At 42.7% G+C, this 27,611-nt stretch overlaps 1 protein-coding gene across 1 annotated transcript in view; it reads left to right on the top strand.

Annotated features, from left to right (window-relative positions):
* The window catches only part of SH3GL3 (SH3 domain containing GRB2 like 3, endophilin A3), a 144,358-nt gene that overhangs the window by 23,322 nt on the left and 93,425 nt on the right, over nt 1-27,611 (top strand). The gene's annotated exons all lie outside the window — the stretch shown is intronic.

The following is a 27,611-nucleotide window of genomic DNA, read 5'->3' as shown; positions in this document are numbered from 1 at the left end:
CTCAAGGTCATACAGCTGGCAAGTGGTCTTGTAAGGACTCAAGGACAGGCCTTGAGTGATTCCAAGACAAACGCAGTACAGTACTTGTCACCATTGCATGAGATAAATCCGGTGCTACCCTCCAGTCTCTTCCTCATGATTTTCAATCTTCGAATAAATCCAAGGTGTCTTTATCATTCATTTGAACCATATGTCACCTATTTAGCCTCTATTAAATAGAAGCTCTAAATCAGGAGTTGGCAAACTGGCCTGTGGGTCAAATATAGCCCATTACCTATTTTCTTTTGTACAACCTGTGAGCTAAGAATGATTTTTACATTTTTTAATGGCTGAAAAAAATTAAAAGAATTCTATTTTGTGACACCTAATAATTACATATGATTAAAATTTCAGTGTCCGTAAATAAAGTTTTATTGGAACACGCACCCAGGCTCATTTTCGTGCATGCTGTCTATGGTGTAAAGCAGAATTGAATAGTTATGACAAGAGACAACATAGAGCACAAAGCCTGTAATATTGCTCTCTGGTCCTTTACAGAAAATGTTTGCCAACCTCTGCTCTGAGCTGTAAGTCTAGGGAATTTACGTATGCTGGTGTGCAACATTTCTGCAGCCCTGGACAGAACACTAAAAACGTTTTGTCTGCATCTGCAATTGGGTTGTGTGTTTTTTGGAGGATTTCCAATCACTTAACAATTCTGATTCATCCTGGTGACCTGGGAAGGGACTCGCTGTGGAATACATTCTTACTTTGTAATTCAGGAGACTTGCATACCCCAAAGTCACTTCTGGTAATGCCTCACCGTCTGGCACACACCAACGAACTCCTCTATCCAGAGTTTACAGTGCTGGTGAGGAATGGCCTTGATGTGTTTACTCCGATGGGGACATAGTGTTTTCTGTTTACAGGTTGTTAGGCATTCTGCCATGTGCCGCATTGTAATTCCTCACCAGGGAAACAGTGCTTACTCCCCTCGCTGGGTTCCCTCCACTCCCATCATCATTCCCTTCTTGTTTTAATTATTCCGACTTTATTTTGCCTTCTCCTTTGCTTCATTTTGAAAGAGTCCCAATTTGCTTTTCTTGCCAGTTCTCTACTTGCTTTTCCCAGGGCTCAAAAATGATTCTTGAGGGTGATGTCATTTTCATGTTTATCTTTCCTCTCTAGCATGACTTTGATTAAATATGTATATTTTAATTGGTGAGCCGTGTTCTAAGGGAGTTGATCGTTGCAAGGTCCATGGCCAATTTCAGCCACAGTTAACCTGAGTCGATTTGTACAATAGCAGTGGAATGTTTTGGCTCCTATTGCAGCAGGAGTGGATCATATATGTTGTGTAGGCTTTTCAGAAACTTCATGCAGAAATTATGTGAAGCAGATGGTACCCTTTTGAGTTGGCAAACATGCATATTTTAAAGAAATGTGGTGTATCTATTCTTCTTGGTAGATTTAGATGGGGGTTCTTTGGGAATGGAAATCAGCTGAAATTGCCATAATTGAAAAATTCTTGGAAGCTTATCATCAAAATAAGGAGTGTAATATCAGAAGACCAGCGTAGATTAAGGAACAAATATTATTGGATTTATTTAATTTACTTCTCCAAGGACGAAAAGCCCTGTAATCTCCATGATATGTCTTTTCTTTGATAAGGCTATTGATTCGTTCATTGAGATCTCTTGAGGGCATTTGGGGCAGTGAGAAAAGGTGGGTACGAGGCAGGGGAGATTGCATAGGACCAGAGAGCGCGGGCCAAGCCATTTAGCTGAAAGCTAATGGGATGGGGTGACGTCACTCTGAGAAGACAGGACCTGAGACAACTTGCAGGATAAGGAGTGGGCAGAGCCTTGGGAGGACTGCTGCTGGGTTTCTTCTGAGCAGGTAGGAGATCTCGATCAGTCATAGTTACCTCTAAGCATTGACCAGGCAGGGTTTGCAGAGGAGGAAGCTGGGTCTCCGCAGGTAAGATGAAGAGCATGATGGAATCCAGGAGCCCCACCCAGGTAGGAAGGAGAATATAGCCGGCTTGGCTCCCTGCACTGGCACTTGCTGGGGAAATGCTTCTTTTTTAAAAAAAAAAACAAACCTGAGTAGGGCTTCCCTGGTGGCGCAGTCGTTGAGAGTCTGCCTGCCGATGCAGGGGACGCAGGTTCGTGCCCCGGTCCGGGAGGATCCCACATGCCGTGGAGCGGCTGGGCCCGTGAGCCATGGCCACTGAGCCTGCGCGTCCGGAGCCTGTGCTCCGCAACGGGAGAGGCCACAGCAGTGAGAGGCCCGCATACCGCAAAAAAAAAAAACAGCCTGAGTATTTTTCTTTTTTTTTAAGTTTATTTATTTATGGCTGCATTGGGTCTTCGTTGCTGTGTGCGGGCTTTCTCTAGTTGCAATGAGCACGGCCTACTCTTTGTTGCAGTCTGCGGGCTTCTCATTGCGGTGGCTTCTCTTGTTGTGGAGCACAGGCTCTAGGCGTGCAGGCTTCAGTAGTTGTGGCATGTGGGCTCTGGAACACAGGCTCAGTAGTTGTGGCACACGGGTTTAGTTGCTCCGTGGCATGCAGGATCTTCCTGGACCAGGGCTCGAACCCATGTCCCCTGCATTGGCAGGTGGATGCTTAACCACTGCGCCACCAGGGAAGTCCCTGGGGAAATGCTTCTTAGTGCCTCAGTCTTCTTACCTGTGAAATGGAGATAACTCTGCCTAGGGCTAATGTATTTATTTGTTATTGTTTTTTTAATCATCTTTATTGGGATATAATTTATTTACAATATTGTGTTAGTTTCTGCTGTATAACAAAGTGAATCAGCTATATGTATACATATATCCCCATATCCCCTCCCTCTTGAGCCTCCCTCCCACCCTCCCTATCCCACCGCTCGAGGTGGTCACAAAGCATCGAGCTGATCTCTCTTTGCTATGCAGCAGCTTCCCACTAGCCATACATTTTACATTTGGTAGTGTATATATGTTAGTGCTACTCTCTCACTTCGTCCCAGCTTACCCTTCCCCCCCACCCCCGTGTCCTCAAGTCCATTCTCTACCTCTGTGTCTTTATTCCTGTCCTGTCCCTAGGTTCATCGGAACCATGGTAATGTATTTATGAAGCTTACATAGTATCTGGCTCAATTCTAACTTGGATGGTTGTGGTGAGGATAAGAAGTTACGTATCTAAAGTGCTTTGCACATAATATGGTTCAACAAATGGTGATTTTATTATAATAATCATTTAGAAGGGAGTTGTGTTACCTGTGGGTGAAGAGTTTGGGTTCAGAGTCAGGGAGACCTGGTTGGAGTCCCAGCGCAGCAGTGTAGTAGTGGTGTAATCTTAGGCAAGCCCCTTCCCTTCTGTAAACCTCAGTTTCCTCTTCTGTACAATGGGGAGAAAAACAGCTCCAACATGGTGGACTCAGAGGATTAAATGAGTTAATGCATTTGAAGTATTTAGCACAGGGCTCGGCATGTAATAAACATGCAAAAAACACTAGCTGTTACGTTTTTCCGCTGGCCTCCTGCCTGGGACAGAAAATCAAACTGCTCCTTAAAGCAGGATTTGGCCAAGCTCCACCCTCATAAGGTCCGTATGTGAGAACCCACTGTTGGGTTCCTGGGGAGCAGAAGGCCTGCTTGGGTGATGACTTAGGTCTCTCAATTCTCCCTCAACCCCTCCACAATGCTACATGTTTCCATACTGCATACATTAAGGTCTGCACTTAGTAATTTATGGTTTAAGGGCTGGGTGTGTATTTTCGAGATCCTTCAAAGATGAGCACATTTGGGATCAACACTGAAGGAACACCCTTGCTGCTTCACTTACATGGAGGTAGTATATTCTGGTGGTTAGAGTGTTTGGGGGTGGGGGGTAGTGTAGCTGGACTGTGTATATTGTTTCCTGGGTTTGAAGGTTCCCATAAGTAGACTTCGAAACAGGGATTTGTGGGGAGGCAGCTTTTTGGTTGTTGTTGGTTTTTTTTAAACATCTTTATTGGAGTATAATTGCTTTTTTTTACATCTTTATTGGAGTATAATTGCTTTTTTTTTTCTTACATCTTTATTGGAGTATAATTGCTTTACAATGGTGTGTTAGTTTCTGCTTTATAACAAAGTGAATCAGTTATACATATACATCTCAGAGACAGCGTGGAAGCCACGTCGGAGTTATGCCAACCAGAGGCAGGAGGCTGGGGCGTTTGTCTACCAACTTCCCCTTTAGCATTGGTTGAGGGCTGCTCCTGGGAGCATTTGTTAGCCACTAGCTACACATGGCTATTGAGCATTTGAAATGTGGCTAATGCGACTGTGATAGAATTCTAAAATGTTATTTAATTTTAATTAATTAAAATTAAAATGGTCACATGTAGCTAGTGGGTATGGATTGGATAGCGCAGCCACCATGAAGTTAGACACCAAGTGTGTTTTGTTTGCTGCTGCGTTCCCAGCCCCAGATTGATTCACGTAACAGGCACTTAATATTTGTGGAAATAATGAATGTAACTGGAGGAAATCTCTGGCAGGGTTTTCTTAATTGCTTTGCCAATGCTTCCTTTCCTCTTTGTGTGTGTTCCCAAGTTTAGGTAAGGCACTCTACCACCTTCATTGGTAGCTACCATGAGTGCTCTTTTCGGGGCATCTGTGGGACTTCCACCCTGTGGCCCTTTATTTATCCCATTGTGTGTGCCTGTCTGACCAGTGAGTGAGGGATCCATCCATCCTTGCTTCAGGCATTCTTGCCTGCTTTATGTTTTTCAGAAATTTCTCAAAGCTGCTGCCAGGTAGATTGGAGTTGCCCCAATTTGCAAAGAGGATCTAGATGATTCCAAATTTTATAGTCCTTTGGTCATTCCAGTTGTTCCAGCACCATTTGTTGAAGAGATTATCTTTGCTCCATTGTACTGCCTTTGCTCCTTTGTCAAAGATCACTTGACCATGTTTATGGGAGTCTACTTGTGAGCTCTCTGTTCTGTTCCATTGATCTATTTGTGTACTCTTTCACCAATATCGTGCTGTCTTATTTAAATGTAGCTTTATAGTAAGCTTTACAGTCTGATAACCTCAGTCCTCCAACTTTGTTCTTCAGTATCAATCTTGGCTATTCTGTGTCTTTCGCCTCTCCATGTAAAACTTTAGAATCAGTTTGTCAATATCTACAAAATAACTTGCTGGGATTTTGATTGGGAGTTTTTTTACCTTTATTATGAAAAAATTTAAACATATAGAAAACTAAAGAGAAAAATACAGTTAATATCCCGACCCCATCACCTGCATCTCACAATTGTTAACATCTTGCCACCTTTGCTTCATCTTCCATTTTTCCTGAAATACTTTAACAGACATCATAACATTTTGTTCCCAAATACTTCAGTGTGCACATCTGAAAGATAAAGGCATTTTTCTCCTTAACTATGCTACCATTATCACACCTAACAATGATTCTTTATATCATTCAACGCCCAGCCTATATGCAAACTTCCCTAATTATTCCCAAATGTCTTTGGGAAAGAGAGAGCTCTGGACTCTTCTTCATTTTATATGGATACCAATTGTTATCCATCCTCCTTACCTAAATGTAATTACCTCCCAAAGACCCCACCTCCAAATAACCATCACATTGGGAGTTGGTGCTTCAACATATGGATGTTGGGGCTGGGGAGACACAAACATTCAGGACACAATACTGTGTACAAATATTTGAGTACCTTTTCAGTTCTTTTGGGTATATACCTACGAGTGGAATTGCTTGGTCATTTTAAAATCTCTTATAATCTAGAAGAGTTCCCTTCACCTGATATTTTCTTTTTGTTCTTTTTTCTCTCATGACATCAGTTTGTTGAAATGACCAGGCTAGCTGTCCCACCTTTGGGCTATGTCTAATCGTGTCCTCGTGCTGTTTTTCAGCACATTCCTCTCGGCCTCGAATTTCCTATAATTGGGCTCTGATGTTCCTCAGTTCATTCTGTTGGATACATTTGCCTCCTCTATTTTGTACTTGGCCTATTTTGGAGGAAGGTGCCCTCATTTCCTATCACAGACCCAAAGCAGTTTTTACTCTTCCCCGCAGTAAAGTTATGTGCAAGAAGGTCTTTGCTCTTATTCCTCGAGGAATTATTTTTGTTCTCCTATGCTCCAGATTCTGGTCATTAGGCCTCAGACTGTTGTGTTTCTATTTACTTACCCATGAATAAGCCTAGTGTTGGCTCCTGGATGTGATACACTGTTCACTCACAGGGCCCTCCCTGACCTCACCGACCGAGGCCAGCGGCTGAGCCAGTGTCTCCGATGGGACAGTTCTGGTCTGTCACACATCTCGGGCAGCTGTTTTTGGCTGACATAGCTTCTTTTCCCCCAACCATCCATTTTCTGACAAGGGATAAAATGGACATTGGCCCTGCAGGGCCTGAGGCCACCTGTGATCAAACTTTCATTGCATGAAAATGTATACCTGCCTGCAGGCACTATTCCAGGGTCACCCAGGAATACAGTTGGTCTGGTCATCTCTGCACCTTGCTGGGTTGCTCTCTAGAAGCTGTTGCTTCAGGATGGATGAGGCAAGAAAGTTATTGATGAGACATAGGGACTCGACTTCTTCAGAAAGGGGTTCCCAACAGTGTCAGGCTGGTTATGTGCTTTGGATTGAATCCCTTAGAGTTTAGTGGAGGAGCAGCCAGTGGAGTTAGGGTATTGATGAGGTCACTGCTAGCCTATATGGTGCTCTTTGTGAATTAGAAAAAGGCACCTTTTCCTCAAGACCCTGACTTCCATGTGCGGGAACACTGTGGTGTTTGTTCTACATACTGAATTTGTTAGAGCCGGTCATGGGATTGCTACTGACTAGAAGACTGTATGGTAAACACAGAAATCTACAGTGTCTGTATGGATAGGGTGTGTTCTCTGAACGATGTACTCAGGTTCACCCCGCAGCCACTTCTGGTTTGGGGGCTGTTCACTTGTCAGTGACTGTATACCTGAATTCCTTCCCATCAGTGGAAGATCCTTCTGATTTTGGTATATGGTAAATGCACTCTTATCTTGTCCAGACCTGTTGCTATTTTTAGTTTTCATGGGGACTGTAGTGAGCATCTAGGCACTGTTAGTTATCTGCCTCCCCTGACCCAGAAGACTGAAGTTGACTTTTTGACAAAGATCCTGGCCAGTTCTGAAGCTATAATGCCGTGCACCGGGGTTGAATGTGGTGCCCTGAGAGTCCATCATGGCTTGTGTTAGTGGATGGGATGCCTTGTAAAGAGCTGGTACGTTTCATGGCTTAATGGAATGCTTTGTTTCTTCTGATGGCATTCTCCAGGCAGGTGTTATATCTTGTATGACTCCCAGGAAATGAGGCTGGCTTCTGAGTGTGACTCTAGGAATCAGGCTTATTGGTCTACTTTCCCTAATTATGATGATAAATACCTACTTGAGAAGAAAATTCAAGCATCACAGTAAAGCTAAGGGAAAAAGGCTAAAACCACTTAATTTCCATTATCCAGGGTCAACTACCATTACCTCTATTTCTCCATCCCTTTTTCCACTTTCGTCCAGTTTACTCTTCCAGGATGTTCACTGCTTCCTTTGATGGGGATGAAGACTCTCCCTCGTGCCCCCGTAGTAGTAGCTGTTCTATTACTCAGTCCTTAGCCAGTGTTTGATAGCCTAGGGGCAACTTTATGTATTTGCAAACTGCATTATTCTTCCATAACTACAAACACAAGCTTCCTGTCATATTGAATGGTCCAGTAACCCTGGGGCACAACCGTTTTAGATTTCAATCTGCCACCGCTTGGTGATCTTGGGAAAGTCACTGAACCCTTGTGGGCCTCCACTTCTGTTTAAAATGAAGAGGCTGAACCAGCGCGCCCTTCCCAGGTGAAATCAAGCAGGGGAATTACGCCTGTTTGAGAGAGAACAGCCTGTGGTACGGGTTTGTACCTGTTGTCAGTGGAGTCTAGTGGGAATTATCTAGAGATAAAGGAGATGGCTAGCTAGCTGGACAGGCTGGGCCTGGGCATTTTTTGGCAGGCTGGGGGAACGGGGTCATCAGGGACAGAACTGTTTGGCCCACAGAGGTCAGCTAAGACGTTGGGAAGAGACTGATGACCTTGTGTGAGAACTAACTTCAGAGAGAAGGACGAAGTTGGGACCCTCAAGACATCGCCACGCTTGGATATTTGGCCTCCCTTCTCTGTGGGTCTAGGCTGCCTCCCTCCTGCTGTGCCCCATTAATGAATGCTTTGTGATGGTTTGTTGTAGTTATTTTCTGAGGACCTTGATTAGCAAAGGCTTTGCTGTCTACACACTGCACTGTTCCAGGTGACTCTTAGATGCTGGTCACTGATGGATAAAGGCCAGAAGGACACTGGGAGTCATCAGAATGGCTCGGCCTCCACGTGGAGAGGAAGCCACTCAGGTGGTCTCCTGGGGATAAGAGTTTGTTTTTTTTTCTGGTAAATGCAGTGGGTAGAAAATGTCATTTATAGGTTTTGAAATATCCACCATAGGCATAGTGAAGAGGGAGAGGGTGCTCTGACACCTGGATCTTTGTCTCTGGTTCCTGGCACACAGCTCCCCAAATCCTTGGCACCTCCTAAGTGATGAGTGTCTTTTATATGCTAATGAGATTACTGTCGAGTCGGGGCTCCTAGATAGATTTAGGATGGGGGCTGGTCACCAGAAAGAACAAGGCATGAATAGAGGGTTGAGACTTTTAGCCCTACCCCCTGACTTCCAGGAAGGGGAGAGGGAGTGGGGATTGAGTTAACCACCAACGGACAAAGATTTAATCCATAATGCCTGCCTGATGACACCTCAGTAAAGACTCTTAAAAGAAGAGGTTCAGAGAACTTTCCAGTTGGTGAACGCATGGAGGTGGTGCGCCCGGAGGGGGCGTGGGAGCTCTTTGCTCCCTGCTTCACTTCCTTGCTCTGTGCATCTCTTGCATTTGGCTCTTCCTAAGTTGTATCTTTATAATAGCCTATTAATGGTAAAGTGCTCTCCTGAGTTCTGTCGGCTTTTCTAGCAAATTATCAAACCTAAGGAGGAGATTGTGGGAATCCCCAACCTTGTAGCCAAGTGGGACAGACGTGTGGGTAACTGGAGACTCGATACTTGTGTCTGGCATCTGAAGTGAGGGCAGTCTTGTGGGATGGAGCCTTGAAACCTGTGGAGTCTGATGCCAACTCCAGGTAATTAGTGTCAGGATTGAATTGTAGGACGCTCAGTTGGTATTGGAGAATTAGGGAATTGGTTGTTGGGTGGAAGAAGAAGCCACACATTTGGTGTCAGTGTTTTGAGTAAAAACAGATCACTGTCCCTGATGCCTTTTTTTTTTTTTTTTTTTTTTTTTTTTTTTATGCGTTACGCGGGCCTCTCACTGTTGTGGCCTCTCCCGTTGCGGAGGACAGGCTCCGGACGCGCAGGCTCAGCGGCCATGGCTCACGGGCCCAGCCGCTCCGCGGCACGTGGGATCCTCCCAGACCGGGGCACGAACCCGTGTCCCCTGCATCGGCAGGCGGACTCTCAACCACTGCGCCACCAGGGAAGCCCCCTGATGCCTTTTTAAGGAGATGTATAGGCTGGAATATTGTGAGTCTGGGATGACATTGAAGGAACTGGCATCACAGAGGAGATAAAGAGAAACTCTTTCCCACTGGAGCCTGGCACCCTTCCTGAGCTCCAACGGTCAGTGTTTCTTGAATGAGTGAATTGACAACATGGACTCTGGTCTGGAGAAGGTTTGATGGAGGCAAGTAGAAATGACCTTGGATAACTAAACTACAATGAGGTTCTTTACCAGACATCAATTACTGAAGATTTTCAACTTGTCAGTATTGTATGAAGCATTCCTTTGGGCTAGATCATTCTCTGAATTTAATTTTAGCATTTCTTCAAGAGCCTTAGCCTCTTTCTTTAGTGTGCATTCTATGTGCATTACAATGCAGTTAGGCAGACTTTTCTCATACAATGGTGTAGGTAAGATTGAGAGGGTCTAAGCATCTCTCCGCTTTGGAATTTGTTGAAGCTTACAGTGTAAGCAGATTCACACATGCAGAATTCAAAGTCAGAGAGATACATGTGGTGCTTGCACTGTTTTGGTATGGAAGTTGGTTTCAAAAGGAGGTTGGTATTTGAAAGACACTCTAAGGAGTGGGAGAAAAAATGACATCTTCGGGTGTGTGTTCTAAGTCACAAGCAAACCCTCCTTGAAATTTTCCAGCGAGGCCTTTGGATGACACAGAGCTTGACTTGTCTACTTCATATTTGCTCAGCTTCCATAGCATTTGGAAGAAGTTGGCCTGCTTGGGAATATGCTGAATTAAGGAACATAGCCAACCAATGAAAGAGGAGGAAAATTTGTTTAAAGCTAGACAAACCTTTAGTTGTTAGAGACCCTTACTTCCTGATGTGATTCAATGGGAAGGTCATGGCGTCACTAGATAGAATCGGGATCTGATCAGTCTCTAACTATTTAATTCACAGTAAACGTTGAAGATAGCAGAACATGTTAAATAACTCCATGGGAATGTAATACACCAAATCTGCAATGCGGAAATTCTAAAGGACAGATGACACACTTCTTCAGTAAATAAAGGGCAAAGAACAAGACAGAGAAGGAAATGTAGATGAAAGAAACTTTTAGTGGACTGGAGCAGCTACAGTTGATACCCTCCTGGGAACTCTGGTGACCCTCTGCCCGAGGGCTTTCATTCTGTCTGTAGGATTACGCATGGCAAGCAGAGCAGAGTGCCAGAGACTTTATTGTCTGGAGAGTTAATGCCCCTGGAAGCAGTCTTCAGCCAGGGATGGATGGGGAAGGTGCATAAATACCCAAGCTTCCTCCCCATCTCCCAGGGCTGGGGTAACGCTCAGGGGTGCCCCACACTGTCTCCCAGAGTTGTAGCCTTGGAACCTGTTTCTGGGGGAAACCAAACTAAGACAGAGACAAATCAATCCAATGAACACGTGGGCCTTATTTGCTTCCCATCTCAAACAAACCATCTGTAAAGAGGCATAAGTCTATTGAGGAAATATGATCACCAAGAGGGTGTCAGATGGTATTAAGGAATTATTGTTAAGTATTTTTAGGTGTGAAAATTATTTCTGTAATGTTGAAAAAAATGAAGAGCACTTACTTCTTAGAGATACATACATACTCAATTATTTGCAAATGAAATTATATGATGTCTGGGATTTGCTTTAAAATAATCAACAGTGGGGGTTGGGGGGTGGACCAGGAGGGGGATACTAGTGAAATAAGATGGGCAAAATTTTCAACAGTTGTTGAAGCTGGGTGATGGCTAACTGGCGGTTCATTACGAAGTTCTGTCTACTTTTGTGATATGTTCAACATTTTCCAAAATTAAATGTTAAAAGAACACAAAAAGAAGCACTTGAACACCCTTATGGTCCCTTCTCCTCTGAGTCAAGATTAAATTATCCTCTTCCCAGCCTTGGCACTGTGACACGCCAGCTTTGTTTTGGATGGGTCAGCTGATAAGTGGATGGGTTCTTGGCACTTCTCCACACTGGCAGCCTTCCTTTCCCCCGCTGTGTCCACCCATTCCCATAGCCATACTAGAGACTCTGGCATCACTCACTGCTTCACCTTGAAATCTTAAATTCCATCCTATCAGCTTCTGCTCTGAAACCAACTATTCCTCTGATCCTGTTACATCTACTCTCCAATTTGTAAGTGCCCTCCCTCTCCCAGTGTAGTCATACCCACATGGTCTTGACTGTTATAGCCCAGAACTGCTGGAGTTGGCAGGTTGGGAGGGGTGGGTCTGGAGACTGGGGGTCAGGCCAGGTTAGTGCTGTGGTCAGTAAGTCTAGTGGGCTGTGGTGACTTTGGCCTTGGCAGTACTCCAGGGGCGTGATAGTGGTGGTAAGGGGCAGGAGAGGGAGAAGTGCTGCCGTGGTTCTAAGAAGAGGAATGGAAACTCCCATCAGGGGAGGTTCCAACAAGGAAAGAGTTTAGTCCTCGGGGAGAGAGGGTTGGAGAAAGCTAGGGTAGTTGTCAGGGCATCAGCCAAATGGTCTGGACTTTTCCAGAGTGAAATCAGAGCATAATTGAGAAAGTGAAGCAGAAGCCCAATCTTGTATACTGAACACGTGGGCCAGGTTTAGGCTGGGTCTACCGCCCGAGGCTGGCCACAGATATTCCAGGCTGTGGGCCTCAAGTGGAACGGCAGCCTCCGCCCTGTGGGGCTGGTTTGTGATGCGCTTAGTCAGTGGAGCAGGGGGGGTGAGGGTGGCCATGGAGAACCTGCCGGCTGAAGGTCTTTCATATTTGTCTTATTTAAGGAGAGGTCTCAGCTCTGTACAAACGTAGGACCTGGTTTTATTTTTGCCGATAAGTGCTCTCCACTGTGCGGGAGCAAATTCTACTTTCCTTCTGCACATTATGACCCTCAGGATACCTTGATTAGAGCCAAAGCTTTCCTGCCAGTCTCCGTGTTTACAGCACCCTTCGTTTCTGAAACTGTGACCTAACCTGTTCCCTGCAGTGTGGCTGGAGGAGGCGGGATCCTGGCTGCTGGGGTGCAGGAGGGGCTGTGCTCAGGCTCTGAGGAATCTCTTCCCTCTCCTCCTTCTAGGGGTTTCTTCCCCTCGTGCTGGGTGCAAGAGGGACAGCTGCAGAGGCCGAGTTCTTCTGTGTCTCCGACCTGGAGGTGGTGTGTGTTGGGGGGAGGTCCTGGCCTTGCTCTGGTTCTGCTTGGGGTGAACAGCTTTGCCCTAGCCCCTCGACTGTGGAGGACCCCCTCCTCCAGAGTGAGCTGGGTCTTCTCCATTTGGTGCCATCAGTGGTATAGAATCCTACCCTCTTCTCCTGGTGCTGTGTTTCTTACTTAGCCCTGACGCTCCTGGAAAGCCCCATGGCTCCTCTCCTGCTTTTCCCTGCCTTGCAACTTCTTGTTGAGACAGGGGAACTAACTGGAGTCCTCTTTCTCTCCCTCTGAGGGCCAAAGAGAGCAGTGTTCCTTCTTTGAAGGCATCTCCAAATGTTGCAAGTGGTCCCCATGGGAGACCCTGTGACTTGGCTTTGGGGAAGGGAAAGCACCTGCATTGGTTTCCCATGAGAAGGGGAAGAAATAAGAAAAATAGCTAATACTTACATAGTGCAATTCTAAGCATGTTAAATAATTTAACTGATTTAATCCCTGTAACAACCATTTGGAGTAGGTATTATTATACCGCTTTTGTAGACGAGAAGTCTGAGGACCAGAGTGGATATATATTGCCCTAGGTCACATAGCTTACCAGTGGCAGATATGGGATTTGAACCCAACTCGTCTGGCTTAGGTGTTGCATGTCCCTTTCACCCTGAAGGACCCTTTTCCCCACAAGGCCGGCTACTACCTTCCTCTCCTGCATCCTCTCCTTCTATTGATTTGGGGAGTGTTCAGGTGGGAGGGGGAGCTGTTGGCGTGGGTGGGCGGCAGGACCAGTGTTGGCATCTCTAAGAAAGTGCAGGGCAGTGGAAGCTTGTTCATGGGTGGAAGCTTGTTGGTCACTTTGAACGTGGGATATTATGAGTTCTGGGTCTTCAGTTTGGACCTTAGCTGTGATTCCAGGTCAGTAGGAAAGTTCCACTCAGCTTATTTCTGATGTAACTCAGCAGTGTTGGCAGGTCCTGCTCTTTCCCTGAAGCGCATTCGGATATCTTATGGCTTCTCCTCCTTTCCTGCCTGCCCGGATCGCGTGCAGCACACAGCCCCTTTCTCACAGGCCCCTGCAAACCCGTCACTTCCTCGTCTTTCATATGTTTCTGGAGCAATCTGACATCTGTCTTGTCTCCTACCAGGGGCTGCCAGGAACTGCTGGAGAAGATCTTATAACTGTGCTGATGTTACAAATGTATGGCTTTGGCTTCAGGAGAAGTCACTAATCATTTATCATGTCCCCGAATGGCTTCCTCTTCCACTCTTTGTGGTGGCTCTTCCAGAATCATTGCGATCCTCAGACCTCACGGCATCAATCCTAGCCTCTCCCCCACCATCTTCAACCTCTCCTTTACTGACTCTTAATCAGCGTTGCCTCTTCTGCAAATCCTTCCCATGGCTCTGTCTCCCTCAAGCCTCTCCCATCTCCCTCTTGCCTTCACCGCTAGACTTTTACAAAGCGTATCTCTACCCTTTGCCTCTACTTCCTTATCGCATTATCCCCCTCCACCCAGTGTAATCTGCCATTCTCTCTCTGGAACTGCTTCAGTTAATTGAAGGTTACCCATGTCTTCTTAAAAGAATCCAATAGGCATTTCTGTCTTTATCTTGTTTGGCCACTTTGCTTTATTGTGCATTTTGACTCCCTCCTTCTCGAAGGCTTCTAATTCTGCCTTCTACTGTGGTTCCTGCCACACCACTCTGCTGGTGGAACTCTTACCTCTCTGACCACTCTATTTTATTTTCCGGCTTCTCTTTCTCTTCCCATGTCTTTAAAATCAGTGATCACTAGGAGTGATCAGTGATCACCTGGTCCTCTTTCTCCTTTCACTCTGTTCATATTCTGTGATCCCATCCACTCTTATGATCCATGGGACCTCCTATTGATAATTCCCATGTTTGTGCTTCCTGACATTTCTCTTGAGCTACTGACAGTTTTCCTAAACATCTGTGTCTAGAAGCCCTACGCACATCTTAAATTTTTGTCCAAAATTGTACTTTTTTTCCTCCACCCAAACCTTTTCATCACTCCAATTGCTAGAAACTGTAAAACTATCCTTCACCTTTGGGCAAAGAATTCTGGAGCTTGATTACCCAGGTTTAAATCCTGCCTCCTCTCCCGAGTAGCTGGGTGAGCTTGGGCAAGTAATTTAATGTCCCTGTGTCTTGGTTTCCTCATTTGCAAAATGAGGACAATAAATGTAACCTGCCTTAAAGGATTGATGTGAAGATGAGATTGGATAGTAAAGGCAAAACTCTTGGCAAAGGGCTCAACACCCAGTAACTTCCACTAAACGACACGTTTTGATATTGTTGCCATTATTCTATTCATCATTTGTTCAACACATTGAACAAATTTGTTGTTCAATTGATTGTCTATAGTTACTTCCTTGGCCCTGTGCTAGGCACACACTCCACAGCCACATCTCTCCAGGGCCCACATTCTGTAGATTTTACTTCCTGAATAAAGACTTGTTAACTCTTCTCTGTACCCACCATCACTGTACACTGAGGGCATACATTGCTTATACACCCACCTTTTCTCCCCCTGCAGGCCATCTTCCATACCCTGCCAGAAGGATCTGCCTAAAACACAAATCTGATTATGTCATGCCCACTACCAAACGTAAAATAGCTAGTGGGAAGCAGCCGCATAGCACGGGGAGATCAGCTCGGTGCTTTGTGACCACCTAGAGGGATGGGATAGGGAGGGTGGGAGGGAGGGAGACGCAAGAGGGAAGAGATATGGGGACATACGTATATGTATAACTGATTCACTTTGTTATAAAGCAGAAATTAACACACCATTGTAAAGCAATTATACTCCAGTAAAGATGTTAAAAGAAAAAATCCTTCAGAGACCCCTCAGGATAAACCTCTATTGGTTCCCGTTGCTGCCGGGCCCACCCCTCCCGTCCCTGTGTCTGCTGACCCAGCTGTAGCCATTCAGAACCACTTGCAGGTTCCACCCCCGTGCCCTGTTGGCTTACCCCGGTGGGCCACGCCCATGCTCCTCTGTGCTGATGTACGCTTCCCTTCAGCCTCCCTCCACTGTCCCCCTGCTGTGTTCCTTCTGTCCAAACTCTGTTGAAACATCACCTGCGGCTTTAGGAATTTTTGTCTCTGTTTCCTGCACAACCACCTCCCCTCAGAACTGGTTGCTCCATTGTCAGTGTTCTTATAGCATTTTGTACTTACCTGGCCTATGGTGTCTTTCTTGTCCCTTTGGTTTTTGATTTCTGAGGGCTCAGAAAGAGAAATTTATGATTTTATTGTGCTTCGTAGGCATTGCATTTTCTACAAATTGAAGCTTTGTGGCAGCCCTGCACTGAGCGAGTCTATCGGAACCATTTTTTCAACAGCATTTGCTTACTTCATGTCTCTGTGTCACATTTTGATAATTTTAACAATATTTCAAGTTTTTTCATTATTATCGTATTTGTTGTGGTGATCTGTGATGTTAACTATTGTACATCACATACAACTATTGTTACTAATTGGGTTTTTTTTTTTTGCTTTGCATTTTTAAATTAAGATATGCACATTATTTTTTAGACAATCCTATTGCACACTTAGTAGACTACAGTACAGCGCAAACATAACTTCTGTATGCACTGCGAAGCCAAAAAATTTGTGTGACTTGCTTTATTGTGATATGCTTTATTGCAGTGGTCTGGAACTGAACCTGCAATATTGCTGAGGTATGCCTGTATTTTATCCAATATCTAATTCATTAAAGTTATAAATGTAAGCTTTTAAAACTGTAAGCTTTTAAAAACTACTTGGAAATCTTGTAAATTTATTTGTAAATCTAGTAATATTTGTGTTAAAATGAAAAGCACTCATTTCACTTGCTCTTTGAATAGTGCTAAATTTATAAATTTAACCAATTAAATCCCACAAACAATACCATTTATATAGTCTGTTAATTAATTTCTCTTAAATATTTTAAAGTATAGTTACAGGTTCAATATGTATGATTTTCATAAGGCTTAAAAAAATACATGAAACGTGCACATAAAAATGCCTGCAAAAGTTATTACTATCATTACACCTTATTACAATCATTATATTCAACACAGGGATTGATTTCATCCCACACCCCAAATAAGGGACTGTGGCCACCTGCGGTCCCCTACAAACTATTGGGAACCAAAATGTAGTCAAGCTCCAGGTAATCGGTTGGAGATTGGGACCTGGACTCAGAATGTGGGTCCTTCCTCCAGAGTGATTCTATCTGAGCTGGCGTCCGTTCAGCGGGCCCCTCACTGGTAGCAAGTGGCTGCCACACCAGCAGTCAGCAGGACTTCCCTACCCCATTCCTTTCAGTGGGATCTTGTCTAATTTCATATGTCAGTTTTTTGCAGCAGACTGGCACCTTTTCCTGAAATAACACATCTTGCAAAATGTCAGGGACTTGCTAGGTTCCTGGATTCTGGTTCCATTTTCCAGGATTTTATCCAGATCTCCCCATTTAGTGCCCAAGCCCTGGTGTGTTGTATAATTGTTGTTTATTTGTCTGCTCTTAAACCTCTGTATACTGATGGGATTTCATATACTTGACTCGGGTCGCAGGACGACTAGTTAAAACACTAGTAATCATTTACTCAGGGTTATAATCAGTACCGTTCTCATTGTTTACCATTCTGTGGTCATTTTACTATTAATCCCTGAGTCTCCAGGCCTAGAGGAGTGTCTAGCACACGAACGAGGCACTCAATAAATAATTTGTTTAGTGAATGATGCGTGTTTCCTTGAGTAGATCTGGATCTCTGTGAGGATTGGAATTGTCTTATTGATTTACTGGGACCTAACACAGACAGGAACTGGATCGTGATAGCCACTCATTATGTACCTATGAATGAATGAATGAATGAGGCAGAAATTGCTGAGTGCATTAAAGCAATTGGACAGAGCTTTATTTCTTGAAAGGTCCTATATTGAACCCAAACCTGGAGCATCTAATGAGATTCTCTCCCTGCCACCTCCTTTTGAGCCTCTCCTCCCTGAGCACACAGCTGCCACTGTTGCTGTGACTTGCTGAGCTCTAAGGGCAGGCTGGAGTTCAGAGGTGAAGCCCTGGGCTGACGTGTCCTTTGGGCCCCACATGCCGAGCCCTATCAAGTGCTAAATCTCCCTCCACTTTTTGTTTTGGGTGGAGTGCCACACAGCGGGCATAGGGCCTGGCTGTGGAGTGGCCGCTAAGGCCTAGATGGTGAAACCCAGAAGTGTTCTATTGTCGGCTCCCTGTAGTAAACCTTAACCAATGGGAGACCATAGGAGGGAGCTGGGCAGATGGATTTCCCTTTCTTCCTCCCTTACATGGGCTACTCTGAGGTCCAGTTTGTTCTTGAAACTCTTTCTGAGAAGTCCCAAGTACCAAGTGGACACACCTGCCAGGTGACCTGCTGTCTTCCTGGCTTATTTTGAAAGTGTCAGCATGATCACATGCTTTATTGCACACTCTTTAGTATCTTTCCTTGCCTCACTCCCTTTTCCTCCTCACCTTCACAGTCCTGGGCTTGCACCTCTGGAATAAATTGTCAGCACTTTAATCCTTGCCTCAGGCTCTGCGTTCTAGAAGGCTAAGATCCTTTGGTAAAAGTTATAGTCGTAAATTTTGGAATATTTTTCTTTGCTCTCTCTCTGTTCCTGAGATTTACAACTTTTTTGGGACTGGTTTATGCTGTTCATGACCTTAAGAGTAGAAAATACTACTTTTTCTGCTTTGCAAATAGGTTCATCTGTACCGTTTTTCTAGATTCCACATATATGCGTTAATATATGATATTTGTTTTTCTCTTTCCGGCTTCCTTCACTCTGTATGACAGTGTCTAGGTCCATGCACATCTCTACAAATGACCCAATTGCATTCCTTTTAATAGCTGAGTAATATTCCATTGTATATATGTACCACATCTTCTTTATCCATTCACCTTTTTTTGTTGTTTCCACCTGATTTTTATTCAGTGTTCCAAAGTTGTTGTTTGCTTATCAAAAACAGGCAGGAACTATTCAATTTTTTGAAAGCCACCAGCTTGTAACACTGTTTATGGCACATTTAACAACTTTATGAAAGTAAATTGAATAAATTTGTCTAAAAAAACCCTGTGTTTTTACATTCTGTGAAACTTAACAGTAGAGGCATACCTTGCTTTATTGCACTTAGCAGATAACTGTTTTTTTTTGTTGTTGTTGTTGTTGTTTTTACAAATTAAAGGTTTGTGGCAGCCCTGTGTCAAGCAAGTCTACTGGTGCCATTTTCCCAACAGCATTTGTTCACTCTGTGTCTTGTGTCACATCTTGGTAATTCCGGCAATATTTTGAACTTTTAAAGTATTATTATATTTGTTATGGTGACCTGTGATCAGTGATCTTTAATGTTACTATTGCTAGTGTTTTGAGGTGGCATGAACTGCGCCCATGTAAGACTGAACTTAATCAATAAATTTGTGTGTTCTGACTTCTCTACTGACCTGCTGTTACCCATCTCTCTCCCTCTCCTCTGGCCTCCATAACATAAAAGGGCAAGGTGAAGCAGCAAGTGCTGATGTGGAAGCTACAGCAAGTTACCCAGAAGATCTAGCTAAGATAATAAATGAAGGTGGCTACACTAAACAACAGATCTTAAATGTAGATGAAACAGCCTTCTATTGGAAGAAGATGCCATCTAGGACTTTGATAGCTAGAGAGGAAAAGTCAATGCCTGGCTTCTAAGCTTCAAAGGACAGGCTTTGTTAGGGGCTAATGCAGCTGGTGACTTTAAGTTGAAGCCAGTGCTCATTTACCATTCTGGAAATCCTAGGGCCCTTAAGAATTATGCCAAATATACTCTGCGTTATAAATGAAACAACAAAGCCTAGATGATAGCACATCTGTTTACAACATTTTAAGCCCACTGAATATTTTAAGCCCACTGTTGAGACCTACTGCTTAGAAAAAAAGATTCTTTTCAAAATAGTACTGCTCATCGACAAGGTACATGGTCTCCCAAGAGCTCTGATGATGTACAAGATCCATGTTGTTTTCATGCCTGCTATTACAGCATCCATTCTGTAGCTCATGGATCAAGGAGTAATTTAGATTTTCGAGTCTCATTATTTAAGAAACACATTTTGAAAGGCTATAGCTGCCATCGATGGTGATTCCTCTGATGGATATGGTCAAAGTCATTTGAAAACCTTCTGGAAAGGACTCATCATTCTAGAGGCCATTAAGAATACTTGCGATTCATGGAAATAGATAGAAATAAGAACATTAACAGGAGTATGGAAGAAATGGATTCCATCCCTCATGAATGACTTTGAGGGGTTCAAGACTTCAGTGGAGGAAGTAACTGCAGATGTGGTGGAAATAGCAAGAGAATTAGAATTAGAAGTGGAGCCTGAAGATGGGACTGAATTGTTGACATCTCCTGATAAAACTTGAATGGGTGAGGAGTTGCTTCTTATGGATGAGGAAAAAAAAGAGTTTCTTGAGATGGAAACTACTCCTGATGACGATGCTGTGGAGATTGTTGACATGACAACAAAAGATTTAGAAATAAATTTAGTTGATAAAGCAGTGGAAGGATTTGAGAGGATTGACTCCAATTTTGAAAGAAGTTCTACTGTGGATAAAATGTTACCAAACAGCATTGCCTGCTACAGGGAAATTGTTCATGAAGGGAAGAGTCAGTTGATGTGGCAACTTCACTTTTGTCTTGTTTTAAGAAGTTGGCACAGCCTCCCAACCTTCAGCAACCACCACCCTGACCAGTCAGAAGCCACAAACATTGAGGCAGACCCTCCACCAGCAAAAAGATTATGACTTGCTGAAGGCTTGGATGATGATTAACATTTTTTGTTAATAAAGTATTTTTAAATTGATATGTACATTTTTTTTAGACATAATGCTATTGCATACTTAGTACACTACAGTATAGTGTAAACATAGCTTTTGTATGTGCTAGAAAACAAAAAAAAATTGTGTGACTTTATTGTGATCATCACTTTATTGTGGTGGTCTTGAACTGAACTCACAATATCTCCAAGGTATGTCTGTATAAACAACCCAAATTATGAAGGCTGTATCTTAGGGTAAATTCCAATTTTAGATTTGTAAAGTGCATCATAAAAGTACTTTTTGCTCTAATATTTTTGTCTCCTCCTGACTTACAAATTTTTTAAAAAAAAATTCACTTTGCTTATTATGGTCCTTAATGGGAATGTAAAGGTAGAATTCAGAATGGGATTATTGATATCACGAGGAGAACAGACATTTGAAGGTCGATTTATTCATTTTCTTGTTTGGTTACAAGATCTTAGTTACTTGTTCTAGGCATATGAGAACCTATCTTGCATTTAAGACTTACCAGCCTCCTTTTGGACAGTTTGTAGGAGAGGAAAGAAACCTGATGATTCATTAGGAAAATAGGTATTTTATCAGCAATGTTAATTGCAGTTATTTCACATTCAGACAAATGTAATAAAGATCAGATTTCTCTCTAGGAATAATGTAAACTTCTGATCTGGAGAATGACTTAAAGTCATCAGAAGATGTGGCTATGGTTTTAGACTGTGACAACTGTGTATCTAAGTTACAGCCTTCTCTCTGAGGGTCTGATTTGGTGTTCAGTAATCACCTTCTCCGAGGAGGATGCATTTTCCTCACCAGTGTGGAAATGGAAAGCAGAATTGCTGATCAAAGGTGTGGATCATTTACAGAGCATGATAATCACAAAAGAAACCTTTGGCACCTTCCTTGGGGCTGCCTCAGAGCTCCAGCAGTTCTGGTACCTAGAGTGAGTGAGGTCTGTAACAGTTACCACATTTCGTGGAATGTGAGTGTAGATAGGAAACACCCAGTAGGAGACAGGGTGAGGCTGCTGCACTTAACTGCACCTACTTCCTGGATTCAGTTTTGTGTTGGTCCTAGTTCTCAGCACACCTGTCTCCCATACTACTCAGGAATAGAGCTTAACATTTTATGTGTTTGTGTTTTATTGATTTCTAAGAACTTCGTTATATAGTTCGCACCCTTGTCAGCACTTGGTATTGTCAGACTTTCAGATTTTTTGCCCCTCTGGTAAATATGTAGTAATAACTCATTGATGTTTTATTATATGTTTCCTTGGAGACCAAGAGGTTGAACATTTTAATTTATTCATTGGCCACGTGAATTTCCTTTTTAGTGACATACCTGTTCAAGTACTGTGTCCATTTAAAAATATTTTTCTTTTTCTCATTTATTTGTGGCAGTTTTAAAACATATTCTGGGTACTGGTTTTTTGCTGTTATATGTTATGCACATATATTTTCCTACTCTCTGGCTTGTCTTTTTACTCTCTAATGACTGGATGGTGTCTTTTGACAAAAAGAAATTATTTTAATGTAATAGGATTTATTTATTTATTTATTGTAGTCAGTTTTATTAGTCTTTCTTATCATAGTTTCTGATTTTGAAATCCTTTTTATTAAGGCTTCTAACTGGGACTGCACCAATATTCACCTACCTATGGTGGTTTCATTTATATCATTTCATTTTTTAAATATTTAAAATATTTATGAGTTCATCAGGAATTTTTTTGAAGTTATAGCAATTTTTAAAAATTTTCTCATTGTCATCAATATGGTTAGTGAGTTTACTAAATAATTTGGCTTCTTCCTACTGAACTTAAATGCTACCTGTAATGTAAAACTAGATCCTACGTATTGGTTCTATTTCTGAACCTTCTATTTTGTTCATTGCTTTTTCTATTGATTTGGGCACTTTCTGTTTTTTACATTTTTATTTTCAAGACGGGTTTTAGGATCTCTTTGTCAGTTTACTCAAAATATTGACATAAGCATTGCTGTTGGGGTTGTGTTATGTAATTATCTGTGGAAAAACAGCTGGTTTGGGATTTTGAATCCTCCCACTTAACGAATTTATCATATCTTGCCATTTACTTTTGAATTCTTTTATGTCCCTCAGTAAGTATTTTGTAGGTTTTATTTCACTATAGGTCTAACAAATTCTTCTTAAGTATTCGAAGTACTTAATGTTTTTTGCTGCTGGTGTGAATTGGCTCTTTTCTCCCGTGCGTTTTTTAATGTGTGGCTTTTCAAGCCCCTTCTCCTTCAGAGATCAAGGGCTTCTAGGAGTGGCTGACAGGTGGGGAGCATCACAGTTCTGTTCTTACTTGTTTACCATAATAAGTTTTTTTAAAAAAATTTATTTAATTTTGGCTGCACCGGGTCTTACTTGGAGCACACAGGATCTTTAGTTGTGGCATGCTGACTTCTTAGTTGTGGCATGCATGCGGGATCTAGTTCCCTGACCAGGGATCGAACCTGGGCCCCCGGCTTTGGGAGCGCAGAGTCTTACCCACTGGACCACCAGGGAAGTCCCAACAGGTTTTATTTATATAAATAATTCTCCTGCTTAAAAATACGTAATTTTCCTGATTGGCTATTATTGAAATTTGAAAATCTATTTTTGTGTATACTTATTTTCAACTAACGACCTTTACTGATATCTTTCATTGGTTTGAATTTCTTTTTAGTGATTCATCTCGGATCTTTTCAAGTATTCATTTGTTCATTTGTAACATATTTATTGAGTACATACTATATACCAGACACCTTTCTAGGTGTTTGGGGTGTATCTGTGTCCAAAACTGATAAGTATATTACATGGTAAGTTCAAAAGTGATAGGGACTTTGGAGAGAAAGAAAGTGTAGAACAAAAGGAAGATGGATTGGGGCAGTAGAGGTAGGGCATGGGGCAGTTGCAATTTTAAATAGGATGGTCAGTGTACATCTCATTGAGAAGGTAACATTTAAGCAAAGACTTGGAGGCGAGGAAGTTGGCCGTGCAGATATCTGCTGGAATTGTGTGCTAGGCAGAGGGAACAGCCTGTGCAAAGGCCCTGGAGCAGGAGCCTGCCTGAGGTGTTTGAGTACCAGGGAGCAGAGTGGCTGGAGCAGAATGAGCGAGGGGGAGAAGAAGGATGGTCAGGGAGGATGAGAGGCTGTTTCTGTGGGGCCTTGTTGCAAAGACTTCGGCTTTCACGTTGAGTGAAAAGAGGAGCCATTGCAGGGTTCTGGAATATTGGAGGGGCAAGGTGAACTTAAATTTTAACAAGATCATTCTGGTTGCTCCTTTGAGAACAGACTTCAGAGGGGCAAAGGTAGGAGCAGGAGACAGGCTATTGGAAAGTCACCTCTCCCAGCATCTTACTGGGGATTAAGCACTTTGTGAACCTTTATGGAATGAATGTTTTTATATACACACTGAGTGTTTTAGTATGCTTTTTAAAAGAATCACACATTTAAGAAATACACATTTTTTTTTAGGAAAGGGTGGGACAGAATATGTGGGCAGTGGAATTGTCTATGGAACAGGCCATTTTGCTCAAGCCTGGTCTTGGGTGAAGGAGACAGGAAAATAAAGGTTGACCTGCTTTGGAGGTGAAGAATGGGGAGGTATGCCCTGCATGTACTAAGATTAGAATCCAATGATATTGTTGGAGTAAAATCCCTCCCATGAACACTGTAGAGGGCCGGGGGATGGCAAGGACTATTATGATGATATGCATGTTTTGCTTCCAAATGATCACTATGGATTCTAGCTTTAAATTAGTTTATATTTTCTGCTGTCTCACTTCTTACTAGCTATTCACCCAGGAGATCAGAACTTCTCGGTAATTTGTTGCTCAAAACTGGGAGTAATTAATGAAGAATTTTGTTTTTAAGTTAAGACTTCATATTTCAAATCCAGTTTTATTGGTATGATAAATGTTGGTTCCTGTTAAATTTAAGAACTACATTTACACTCTTAAGAAGATGGCTTAAACTTTTGGAGAAGAAAGAGTAAAGTTCTTTAAAGAATATGCTATTTTTATAATGTCTCCCTCATTATCCTGAAATATGAATAATTCAGGGATTTAACCCTAAAATAAGTAGAAACTATCCTTTGCTGTCTAAATGAGTTTGTAATCACTTTGGGGAGATTCCTCCCCAAGCCCCGCCTCCCACCCTGAACTTCACAAAACCTATTTAAAATTACACCCTTGGAAAAAATTCAACCAAAAACCGCTCCAAAATACTTGGTATGCAGGTTCACGTTTCTTTTATTTGGTCCTTTCACTATGGGCCCACACACTTTCTCCATCCTTATGGAGCACACCCAGTTCTAGGTTAGAAGTGAATGCATTAATGTATGGGTTTGTGTTGAAGGAAAAACAGAAGAGAGTGTCATGGAAAGCTTAAGGATTTTTTTTTCTTATTTGATAATACAAAGTGCTTTTTGTTATTAATGCATGTGCAATCAGACAACTTCATCCAGAGTGCACAACGGTTCTGTAATATGGCTCTGCCTGGTGCAAAATAGCTCATTTTGTATAGAAATGCAGAATTGCTTCATGTAGATAGAATAGAAAGAATCTTTGCTTTATTCACATATGAATAAAACGTCTTTGTTCATGGAAAAGAAAAGTGCCTCTTATTGTTTAGAAGCTGTGTGAATTTTAAATTAAGCTGATGGCTCACTATATTTTATCTTTCAGGGAAAGAAAATTAACTTTGCTTATACCAGTTTGGGCCCTAATGCCTCATCTGGTGGCATAAGTGATTTTTGCTTTGCACTTCAGTTATTATGTAAAAAACATCATGCTTGCCTCAGTCATCAGTGAATTACTTTAGCAAATTTTTATAATTTTAACCTAAACATTTTTGGGGTTTGTATTATTTACATTCTCTTGTACCACATAGGATTTGAAACAGTTTACAAGAAATTTTAGATGTAAAGTGTAAGAAAGAATAATGAATCGTGATTAGGGAAAATATAAATAGCTGTGGTAAAGGCAAGGCTTGTGGAGGTCTATGTGAATTTATTTACATGTAAAGACACAGGTAAGAAGGTCCGTGGAGTTGCTATTGTTGATCCTCAGATGTGTTGTTGGGCTTGCTGGCAGCCAAAGTGAAGAGGGAAGCAATCAGTTAATCCTTTCTCTGGCTCTGGGAAGGACTACTTAGAGCATGTCTACCACCAGGCAGGAGTATGGCATTTAGGCTTTCCCCAAAGAAAACTGGCCAATCAGAAGAGCAGATTGAAGGAAAGGGATGCTGGTGGGTGCTGGCACCGCAGTGTCTGGGCCTTAGGCCTTGCTCTTGTAGAAGGCACCTCCTCTGCAGAGCTACCTGCAGGAGGACAGGTAGAAATAGAGCTGGCAGGGGTGCCTGGTGTCCAGTCCCACCAGCTCTCCAGCTCCACGTGTGAACTACTGGCCTCCTTCAAAGTTCACTGGTCCTTAGCAAAATGAGAAAAGTATAAGGACAAATAAGAGAACAATGTGAGTTTCTATCAAATCTGAATTTACCTGATTTCCAAGATTATGTTCTTCCTATAATTTTGGTATTGAAAGGTCCTTATTCAAATGAAACAGCAATAAAAAAGAAGTGCCCTTTCTAAGAAAATGAAAACTTGAAAACACTTTGTTAGATGGTAAAAATAATAAATTAATAATATCATTATTATATTTTATATCTATTATTTTATTTGAATGTAACATATTTTGTAATATTTTATAATATAATTATGATTGGATAATTTATGATAAATATTATATTTTATTGTTATTATTACTACTACTGCCATTTTGGGTATTTACTGCCCATAAAATCCCAAAGTCTGGAGACGCCTATCCTCTTGGACTGTGAGCGTCCCCACCAGCTGCTTAGTCTCCAGGGTCCCAGTGAAATGTCCCAGTTTGCTCCCCCAGTACTCCTTTCCCCTGCCCAACTCACGTTGGCTCCTGAGAAGCCACACTCCTGATATTTCCCATCCCTTCTGGGATTTCCTCCTAGCACCCCAACCCTATAGGGCGGTTATGGCATGGCGCCCTAGCGTGGACAGCTGCAAGCTCGCAGGGGTCCAGGGTCAGAGGGGAGTTTGTCCCTTGGGCCAATGCTGGACCTAGTGGAGTCAGGCCCTTGGATACACAATCACTTGGCATGCAGTTCTGCACATTATCAGTAAGACAGACTCACTGCAGTGGGAGTTTCCCGTGGAAAAGCCTGTGGTATAGGGGTCTTCAGACCTGTGTCCCATGAAGAGGTCTAGGATGGCTCTGACAGGTCCTCTCAAGGGGAATAAATGCCACCTGTCACTTCAGGGGACTTGGCCCATCCCAACTTCTGTCCATTAATGGGGATTAAAAAAAACTCTTCAGGGACTCTTATTGCCAGTATCTTGGTGGGACTGTGGGTGAGGTAGCCTTTCTGGAACCCAGGTGTATTGACATTAGCTACATAATATTGTAAGAAGTAGAGATATATAGTTTAGCTGACTAAAAAAAAAAGCAACCTTGAATAAAGTGTGTTTAATATTCCTATTTTCTTAACTCTACATATGTTTATTTCTTTAACATCTTATTGGAGTATAATTGCTTTACAGTGGTGTGTTAGTTTCTGCTGTACAACAAAGTGAATCAGCTATACATATACATATATCCCCATATCCCCTCCCTCTTGCGTCTCCCTCCCACTCTCCCTATCCCACCCCTCTAGGTGGTCACAAAGCACTGAGCTGATCTCCCTGTGCTATGTGGCTGCTTCCCACTAGCTACCTGTTTCACATTTCGTAGTATATATATGTCCACGCCACTCTCTCAGTTCGTCCCAGCTTATCCTTCCCCCTCCCGGTGTCCTCAAGTCCATTCTCTACGTCTGCATCTTTATTCCTGTCCTGCCCCTAGGTTCTTCAGAACCCTTTTTTTTTAGATTCCATATATATGTGTTAGCATATGGTATTTGTTTTTCTCTTTCTGACTTACTTCACTCTGTATGACAGACTCTAGGTCCATCCACCTCACTACAAATAACTCAATTTTGTTTCTTTTTATGGCTGAGTAATATTCCATTGTATATATGTGCCACATCTTCTTTATCCATTCATCTGTCGATGGACACTTAGGTTGCTTCCATTCTACATGTCTAATATTAA

Source organism: Phocoena sinus, chromosome 2, assembly GCF_008692025.1.
Source record: "Phocoena sinus isolate mPhoSin1 chromosome 2, mPhoSin1.pri, whole genome shotgun sequence".
Taxonomy (NCBI): Eukaryota; Metazoa; Chordata; class Mammalia; order Artiodactyla; family Phocoenidae; genus Phocoena; species Phocoena sinus.
The sequence above is the reverse complement of the archived record's forward strand: the minus strand, read 5'-3'. Positions and strand labels throughout refer to the sequence as shown.